Source organism: Pseudochaenichthys georgianus, chromosome 9 (genome assembly GCF_902827115.2).
Source record: "Pseudochaenichthys georgianus chromosome 9, fPseGeo1.2, whole genome shotgun sequence".
In the NCBI taxonomy this organism is placed as follows: Eukaryota; Metazoa; Chordata; class Actinopteri; order Perciformes; family Channichthyidae; genus Pseudochaenichthys; species Pseudochaenichthys georgianus.
In genome coordinates, this window is record NC_047511.1 from 32358463 (window position 1) to 32368921 (window position 10459).

A 10459-nucleotide genomic window follows, 5' to 3' on the forward strand; every position below is an offset into this window, starting at 1 on the left:
GGCTGGTGACTATGCTTTAAATTATAAACATAGTCTATTATTTAAAAATTACGTAGGCTAGGATGTCATTTTCTAGCTACATCTAAATCTCAGACTATAAAGGGATTATGTGGGAGTTAAGCATACACTTGTATTGTTGGAGGAATCAAAAGAGATTACAAATAAATAGTCAAAAATGAATGCAGAAGGATTAGCTGAGATTTTCTGAGTTGTTTACTTAGTAAGGACCAAGCTCACTACACTATAATTCCCACAATGCAACTCAAGAGTATTCAGTTATACCTCATTTTCCTTTACCCAAAAGGTCTTTGGCTGTCTATTATTTTTTTTTAACTCAAGCCGAAGTTGTATTGCCCTGATCACATCATTATCACCACATGATGGCATTATGAGGATCATTTTTCTCAGACTTTCAAAAGCTCCCTTCAGAGCTACAAAATACATTATACAACTTTTTTCACAGGCTAAAAATTACAATTAAACTGTTTAAGATTCAAGAGTTTTATATAATACAAGTTGTTTCAAAGTACTTCTGTAATAGTTATTCAGGTAGTCATGATATAAGAAATCCATTGGTATCATGAAAGTTCTAGACGAGAGTCTAAAAGCTTGAGAGTGGGATGTCAAATTGAGAGAGCAAGTTAATTCAGGTTGAGGTAATTTACCATAATTACTGATTTGGAGAGCAGAAGGCCAGCGGAGGGAATGAGAGAAACACATATTTTAGGTATAGAAGGGCATTTTCTAAAGGAGAAGGAAACACAAACAGATTTCTGAAGCAAAAGATTAATGTTCTGCAGTCTTCACACGTATTGAGATATGTATTATGCCAGATAAGAGACGCTAGGGCATTAAATTGTTCCGCACGAGTCTCAATATATCACTTTGGTTACTCATGCTTGTTATTCCTCTTGCTCGTGCTTGAGTCTAAACTTTGCAATTAGACCTCCATGTTCAGCTTGTTATAATTTTGGTCTCGTCAGCTGCATGTCGACAGCTGTTTAGTAATAGCATGTGTCCATTAACACAGCTACACCATCATTCCACAGCCCAATAGGAGCTTTCGGCCCATTTATTGGAGAGTATGGTCTAAATGTAGGCAACACACTCTCACTCCCTAAGCGTCCAATAGCGACGTTTGGTCAGTGTCCGTGGCGTCCAATTGTGACGCTCCTAGGCTCCTTCAGCGTCATAAAGGGACGCAAATAGCTTTCAACTGATTGCAATGTATTCCCATCTGCGTCGGGATTTGACGCTCATGGAAGCACGGCATTCGTTTATGCCGGCTGCCCTTAAAGGCAATGTGAGCATCCATTCCCATTGGATAACGGAGAATTTTACACCCGGAAGTAAGTACTCCTCTTACTGTCGATTGATTTTACAGTGATATCTGCACTACTCATCGACTAAAAAACACCAGATTATCCTTGTTAATTACACAACATTGATTGGTTTAAATTGTGTGCAATGCTTTTGTATTTTTCCCCTTCGATTCGGAGAAACAAATATGTTTTCTGAGTAAAGGATGGCAGAAGACACTACACTACCCAGAATCCCCAGCTATCATTTGGCCTACACCATGTGCTCTGTTTGACAAACCCCGTTTTTTTCACCATTCATTCCGATGGCTGGCGTCTATGTCACGTGATCTTCAAATTTCTCCCTGCAGAAAAAGAAAACATGGCCGAAATTCGTTTTATTCTGGGTGTAAAATGCCTATTTTAAAGTTAGTTAGGCCATTAAAATGCGTTTTGATGTCATTTGATGCGAGAAATATGAGTTGTTATTTCAGATTATGTGTGCAGTGGATGTACATGATCTTTAGTTTGCTAGTTATTACGAAGATTACTTCAGGAAATCGCGACGTTTTCATTGTTACCAAGGTGGTTGCTAGGGACGCTGCTATCGATATTATTTCTGTTATGTTGTGTAACTGTTTAATGGTGTTATCTTTATTGCTACCCCCTTCCCCGTCAATGTATAGTGTTGGTCCACAGCCTAAACATATTAGTTTAACAAAATCCGCATCTAAAGATACGTTATTTCCCCCCTGTGCAATTCCAGGCTCACATCTCAGAGCACATCGTCATTAACAAATACCGGAAACAGACCAAAATAATAATAATACCTTATTCCGAGTGTGCTTGCTTTTCTCTTTGAAAGTCATCACATAACGGCATTGTAATACACGGTTCGGCTGCATTACATATTACATATCTGCCGTAGTTCTGTATTTATAGAGCCCTGATGAGAAGACAAACATGAGGAACTGATAACGTGACGTGGATCATAAATATATCAGCCATTAAACAACATCTTACATTTCTTTTCACACAATACGTCTCCTTGCAGTATCAACACTAATTCGGCTCACTTTTATATTTGATCCAGTTGGTAGATAGGCTGTATTTACACCATAAAGGTGCACAGCTGATATAAAGGGACACCTGGTGGTTAAAGCATGTTATTGAATTTCAATATTTTTATTATTAGATATTAATACGATCCCTATAAAGTATATTCATTACTCGTTATTCTCTACTAATTGTTAATTAAAGACTGTATGTAATGACTATTTTGCACATCCCTTTCAAGATTTCAAGATTTTCTAAGGTTTATTGACATAATCATATAGGCCTACACAACTGTGGTGTAGTTCTGCACTGAATGAAAAACTTGGGTTGCAGGTTCCTCAATAGTGCATTACAAGACATCTATCAATATGTGTGCATACCTCCAGCAATGTTAACTATGTTGAAGCACTTATTTTAACTGATATTATACATAATGTATTATACTCTTATGAGATGTATGTAGATATTTCATCTCCGGCCTTGTCAGGTATTGAACAATCAATAAATAAAGAACACAGAATTGTTGAATATAAAACACAGAATTTATGTGATTATACTAAATGATTTTCAAATAAACACAACTGCATATTTAACTGTTACACATGCTGATGTAACGCAAATGTTCCAACTTTGGATCAATAAAGTATATCTTATCTTAAGCTGATCGATGGCTACTGCCATATTTGCAAAATGTGCCTCTGAACCTTGACAAGTGCATGTTTCAGGCTCATCAATTAATGTAATGTAATGTTATCACAGGGGTCACACACATAAGACCAGCTGTTAAATAAAGCTCTTCTGACCTTAGCTGGCATGTGGGTATATATATTAATACTGTCCATAATGGGCACCATTTATTAATTATATGTTTTAAATGTGAGTGTTTCCTGTCCCCTAAACCTCCAGGGATGTACACAGTTTAATACTGGCAACTTCTTATTATGGGAAATACGAAAACGTCTTTTAACAACCTGATCTCACCAGAATGCGTGACTCCACCACGACTCCTTAACACCACAATGCGTGGTGGAGTCACGAACTTTGTTACATTTGCGTGTCGGCACCACGCAAACAACCCCAATGTAAAGTGAATGAGGCTCCTTTGTCGTGGTGCACACACGCATTTCTACAACGTGCATTGTGTGTAATGCAACTGTTATTTTTATTAAATTAGTTAGTTTTTAAGGAAGGCCAGAGCTTCAGCTGTGTCAAATAGATTGTTCCCTTCAGTTAACGTTATTTAAAAGATAATGATCATGTCCCCTGTATTGTATTACGAGCGTCCATTCCCATTGGATAACGGAGAATTTTACACCCGGAAGTAAGTAGCCTATTCTCCTTACTGTCGATTGATTTTACAGTGATATCTGCACTACTCATCGACTAAAAAACACCAAATTGTCCTTGTTAATTACACAACATTGATTGGTTTGAATTGTGTACAATGCTTTTGTATTTTCCCCCTTCGATTCGGAGAAACAAATATATTTTCGGAGTTTTTGGACGGCAGAAGACACTACACTACCCAGAATCCTCAGCTATCGTTTGGAAATACACCATGTGCTTAGCTTGACAAACCCCGTGATCAGTCCTCAACCTCTGTGATTGGATGTGCGACGTTTACACACAGAGCGTCCAAAAGGACTTTGAAATGGAATGAAACCCATCTACGGCACACTATTCAAAACAGGAATCGAACGTGTCCTACCCCCCTCCCCCCCTTAGGTCACAGGCTCCTCCAACAGTGCTACGCAATAAAACAGATGCACAGAAAAAATAGTGAAATAGTGCAATAAGAGTCTATATACAAGTGATTGGAATATGATATATTAGATAAATAATTTCTAAGTAGCAGCCAGATGAATGTTATTTCTAAGTTCAGGTGTTTAATAGTCTGCTGGCCTGTGGGATGAAGCTGTCTCTGTGTCTGGTGGTTTTAGTCCGGATGCTGCGGTACCGCCTGCCAGACTGCAGCAGACAGAACCGTTTGTGGCTGGGGTGATGGTGGTCTTTTATAATCCTGAGTAGTGCTGCGTACCTGGACTCACATTCAGGTTCAGGTCCGGACTCAAGTCCAGAGGTTCAGGTTCAGGTCCGGACTTATAAGTCCGGACCTGAACCCATGGCTTGTGTCAAGTTGTGTGAGTAACTAAAGTGAACTTATTGTGAGCTAATTATCAATTGAAAATTAACTCATAATCAACTCAAATTCAAACTCATCAGGTTTATTGTGCTCCCTTCCAACTTGTGTCTACATTTCTCTACAAAGTACAAATGTGCCACTTAGTCTACAAATGACTTATGACAGCAACTACAGTGAACTACTACAAAGTTCAAACATTTATTTCATTTACCAAACTAAAGTAACCAAACAGTCCCTGAGCTGACTGAGCCTAAATCCCTAAAACGTTGCTGAAAGGTAGAGTGTAGAGTAGACTATACGCATCACACTGTTACACACCTAATATACAGTATAGGCTACACTCTAGTGACTGTACAGTCAGAGTGTACTGTACTGTCTGTGCACCATGTATTTTCTACAACTCTACAATACATACTGTTAGAAATTAAAATCAATGTTGATATGGCGTAATTTTGAATTAAAAACACTAATTTAAATCACTTTTATTCTGAAAAAACCGAAAGTTCACACTATTAACTTAAAACTTTTATTCTGAAAATTCTTCACTTCCGGTTAGCATTAGCATGTGGCGAAATTCTACGTTTTCAAACCGTAAATCGAAGGTGAAATGACATGTGATGTTGTACACTGAGCACACTGGGATTAGCACTCATTTATTGACGCTGAATAACGTTTATCAGGGAATGTTTAAATAACCACAGACACCAGAATATACGTAAGTGCTAGTTTTTTTTGCGAGTCCAAGTACCGGTTCCTGACGTTCCGGTTTTAACCGGACTTGAACCGAAACTTTTTACAAGTCCAGTACCGGTTCGGCGTACCGGTACGCAGCACTAATCCTGAGGGCTTTCTTTAAGGTTAACCTGGTATTTTTACTCCACTACATTTATTTTAGTTACTTTACAGATTTGGATTAATGATGTGAAATATAAACAAGCCTTAAATCAGACTTTAGTTACACCTGAATGAAATTCAGTGAAGGTGATTGTCAAGTGCCAACAATCAGGCGAGATATTTGATAGTTGGTTGCTTGAGAAGACTAAATATTTATCTGCAGATCCGTTTAAAGCATATTCATTACTCGTTATTCTCTAATAGTTCATTAAAGACTGTATATAATTGCTATTTTGCACATCCCTTTCAAGATTTCAAGATTTTCTAAGGTTTATTGACATATCATATACACAACAGTGTAGTTATGCAATGAATGAACAACTTGGGTCACAGGTTCATCAACAGTGCATTACAAGACATCTATCAATGTGTGTATACTTCCACCATTACACTGTCGTATTCTGCACATTTCTTTAAATAAAGCCTTATTAGTTAGCACATCCTCCTATCAGGCACTAAACTGTTTTACTCTAGATATCATTTGAGTATCTTCTTGATATTTTCTATTCTATATTTATATAATTGACCTTCTACTTTCCCACTATTTTGTATGTACTCTTAATATTTGAATGTTTTCATAAAATATAACACATTCAAAAGTGCGTTACAAAAATGAAAGACATTAAGAAAAAGGCATTTTAAACAGTCATTAAAAAGCAACACAATCTTCCTGCATTGCAATTACTCTAAATGTGCAATAACGTGCTTTAACCAGTAGGTGGTTTGGGTTAAAAGGCTGTCAAGTTTACAGTGTTAACAAAATAAAATATACTGCTGTTTCCGGTTTAGTTTACGACGAATATTATTTTGTTATTGTTTTGATATTTGTAACACAAAAGCGATGGAAAAAACCCATAGCAACCAAAAAAAGATGGTCTTAACATGACCCAGTCGTCTAGTAGTTAATAAAAAACAATAATATCAAAACAAAATATTACTACTAACTTTATTGTGAAATTAAAACAGAACGGTAAAAGAATAGTTTCCGGTGTATTCTGATGTCCGATCTCTGTAGATAAATAAAGAACTAAGACAGATGTGTAATATTTAATGCAGCCAAACCATTTATTACAATGCATTCATGTGATGACTATCAAAGAGTAAAGCAAGCACTGCTGAATAAAGTATGATTTTCTCTTTTACGAAACGTTTTTTTTCATATGGAATCATAGACTGTATATATAAATGGACGTAGGGTCCGTGCCGTCACCCATAGGATTCTGCAGAGTTGCCGTGAAGCCCTTAGTAGGCGGAGTCGGCCACTAACGGCTCAACAGTGACGTCAGAGTTCAACTCCCGCCTTCTCCAAATAAGGGCAAAGAGGCGGAGCCGAGGCGGGACCTGCTGCCACAGAGCTGGAAGTTCCAGAGCTAGCTGAAGCTACCAAGCTAAGCTAACATGCTCCCCATCTGCATGCTGCCGTCGCATTTTACGTTTCTAAGGTAAGCGGCCATGAAACTATTTTTCAAAACTATAAATAATAATCTAAGTTATTGAGTTTTTAGCATAATACTTCAGAATCTTAAAACCCCTTAACGTTTGTATGCAATTGTGCTAAATTCAACTCTGGAATCAAGCAAATATTAATATGTTTGCATGACATTAGTTATTTATATTTTGATATCACTTAACCATACGTTTAATACATTTAAGTCAAGCTAAGGTACATGTGATGGTAGCTAGTTAGTGCTCTTACCTGTGAGGTCAACATCATAATAACCAGACTGTATCATTAAAAATAAGTACAAGTTCTAGATCCTTGACTTCAGACAAACAATTCAAAAGACAAAATGTATTTAAAGACCAATCTTTATTTGAATGTGCCTCTTAACCTGAGATATTAGTTATACAGTAATAGTATTGACAATCTAAAAAAACTGAGCAACTCAACAGTCAACTTTATGTTTCTTATTGTCTAAAGCATTTATTATTTTCATTTTCCCCCTCTCATATTCAGTGCGGACGGATTGAGACAGCGTGGTGTCCGGAGGGCTGCAGAGACTTCAGGGAGAAACCTCCGTGTGATGGACGTCCTGTCTGTTGGTTGGGAGAGGACTGAGGGTCTTTCCTCTGCGAGGAGGACCAGGGCTGATGGAGGAGCCCATGCTGGGCAAAGCTGATACCAACTGCACAGGCCTAGTCTGTCACGTTATTTGACTAAATGTGTTTACTTATACATTTAATAGGTTTACACCTTCTGTCCATATGTGCTTTTTATTTAAAACATTTGATTAACTTTTGGTTCACATTTCAATAAATTGTATTTGTATTTGTATCCTTTTGTCCATTATTCTTACTGAACATGTTATATTACACATTCACATTGACTGAAGATTGGCCCCATTTATTTGTGATGTTGCAAACTCTGCGGTACAAGGCACAAGTGATGTGAAGCTCATAAAGTGAGGCAAATAGAAATAATCAGCTGATGGAGTGTAGATGTGGAAATAGCTGCATTCGATCAGCTGACTGTTTTCACAATAAAAGTTGTTTATAGTGAATGTCCTGTACTGGTCTTAACATCTCATAGCATCAGCTTTTAATGATCCTCTTGGATGTTCTTCTTGACCCTCAGAGAAGGAGAAAATGTTGTGTCTTTCAGGCATGTCCTTTCCTAACAAAAATGACAGGAAACATAAAACATATTATTGCAGAACAAGCGTGTTATTTATAAAAGTGGTGTTTGTGTGTTTAGGGGCTGTAGATATAATTATTTTGTAATTGTAATGTTTTTTTTTTATTGAAACAATGAGCTACAAAGACAATCAGATTATGAATGAACAGTATGTTATTATCAAAATAATATTTAACTGTTATCAAAACGTAGTGCAACTGTAGAAGCTTGCTCTGTTGTCTCACTGAAATAATCACTTTTACCACGTTTTTTACAGACAATATTGAGAAATAAATCTTTGCCTTCAATACATTACATTAGAAAGCTGACAAAGTCATATTGCTTGTTAACATCTAAATGTAACTTTTTGCATGGAAAAACCCCTCAACTTAACTGATGTGTAGGTGATCTAGTATTTAGTATTGTTTATTGGAATGTATATCAGTGTATTCAAGTCAATACTTCATTCATTTAAACCAATATCTTTCTTGATTCTTTGTACAGTATGACAAAAGAGTCTTTGTACCTGTGCTGAAGTTCACTGCTGTGAGGAGTCCAGTTCTGTCTCACTCTCTGGTCCAGCCTGTCTGCATCACATGGACACCTTAAACAAACAGATATATATATGTAAAGTACCATGTGTACAAACAATATAACTGATTCTCTTCTGTTGGACATGTTGGATTGTGTATTGTCCGAGTCAGGGTCCTTTTTATTTTACTGTAACTTTGGAAGTTGTGTTACCAATGCTTACCGTTTATTTGATACCCATTTGGTAATGCAATTAATAAAAACAACAAGGTTTGGGTTTGTTCTTCAGATGACTGTGACGTTAACGTGTAAACTCAATAATGAACTCCAGCTCAATCAACCATATTGTAATATCTAAGTAATCATCTTGAAATATGACATTAATAATTGTAATATACACACATCTTATTGTGAGGTTGATTTCACATAACTACTTCGACATTAACTTGTCTACATACTTGAGCATAGCCAATTTAAATTAACCTTAGCGATGCATACAGTTCCTCCTACATAATAAAATATCTCTAAGTTACAAGGATGTAACCTTATTTTATCAACCTCAAACAGAAGCCGTTTATTCAACAGTATTATCCCACTTAACACTTGTCTATTTCGTTTTAACCTTTATATATACAGTCTATGATTTTAACTTGGAGGGTACGATTACAATCGTTAGCACCGATGTAGCTACCACTAGCTTACATGCTAACCCAAGCCTTACCATTCATTACGTAGCTGATTAAAATCATTAACACATAAATAAAGCACTCAAATGTTACTTACCGCATTCATGCACCATCTGTTTTAACGGCAGAGCGAGTCACAATAGTCCGATATATAAGCATGAAGAACAAACAACCACGGCCGGCTACAAGTTGTGTTTCCTGGATGAGCTGAGCAGGCAGAGTCCCTGTAGCTTCACGGAGCAGCTAGCAGAGAGACAAGAAGCTAACAGCGGCAGGCACTTGACAGAGCCGTCACTCAACGTGACCACGCCCTAATTGATGCACAAACTTTAAGACCTAATATAAATAAAAGGGTCGCGTTAGAAAACAATTCACTCTCAGATCCATAATCATGAAGGTGGAATCTAACTATATCGATAATAAAATGTATGGAGCCAGGGAGAGAAACATGTTTTTTTCTGCTGTAAAGTTGGGCATTTTAACATGGGGGTCTATGGAAATTGCTCCTTTCTGCAGCCATCGCTTATCGGCCAATATATGAACTGCAGTGTGTGTCACTTCCGTATTGGCTTCACGGCTCTACCCCACAGTTTGCCGCTTGTATGGAATGCAGTTGGAGGTCAACCAATCAAAGAACTTGAGGACTGATCACGGGGTTCATGGTGTAGTCCCAAACGATAGCTGAGGATTCTGGGTAGTGTAGTGTCTTCTGCTGTCCAAAAACTCCGAAAAAATATTTGTTTCTCCGAATCGAAGGGGGAAAATACAAAAGCATTGCACACAATTCAAACCAATCAATGTTGTGTAATTAACAAGGACAATTTGGTGTTTTTTAGTCGATGAGTAGTGCAGATATCACTGTAAAATCAATCGACAGTAAGGAGAATAGGCTACTTACTTCCGGGTGTAAAATTCTCCGTTATCCAATGGGAATGGACGCTCGTAATACAAGACATGATCATTATCTTTTAAATAACGTTAACTAAAGGGAACAATCTATTTGACACAGCTGAAGCTCTGGCCTTCCTTAAAAACAAACTAATTTAATAAAATTAACAGTTGCATTACACACAATGCACGTTGTAGAAATGCGTGTGTGCACCACGACAAAGGAGCCTCATTCAATTTACATTGGGGTTGTTTGCGTGGTGCCGACACGCAAATGAAATGTAACAAAGTTCGTGACTCCACCACGCATTGTGGTGTTAAGGAGTCGTGGTGGAGTCACGCATTTTGG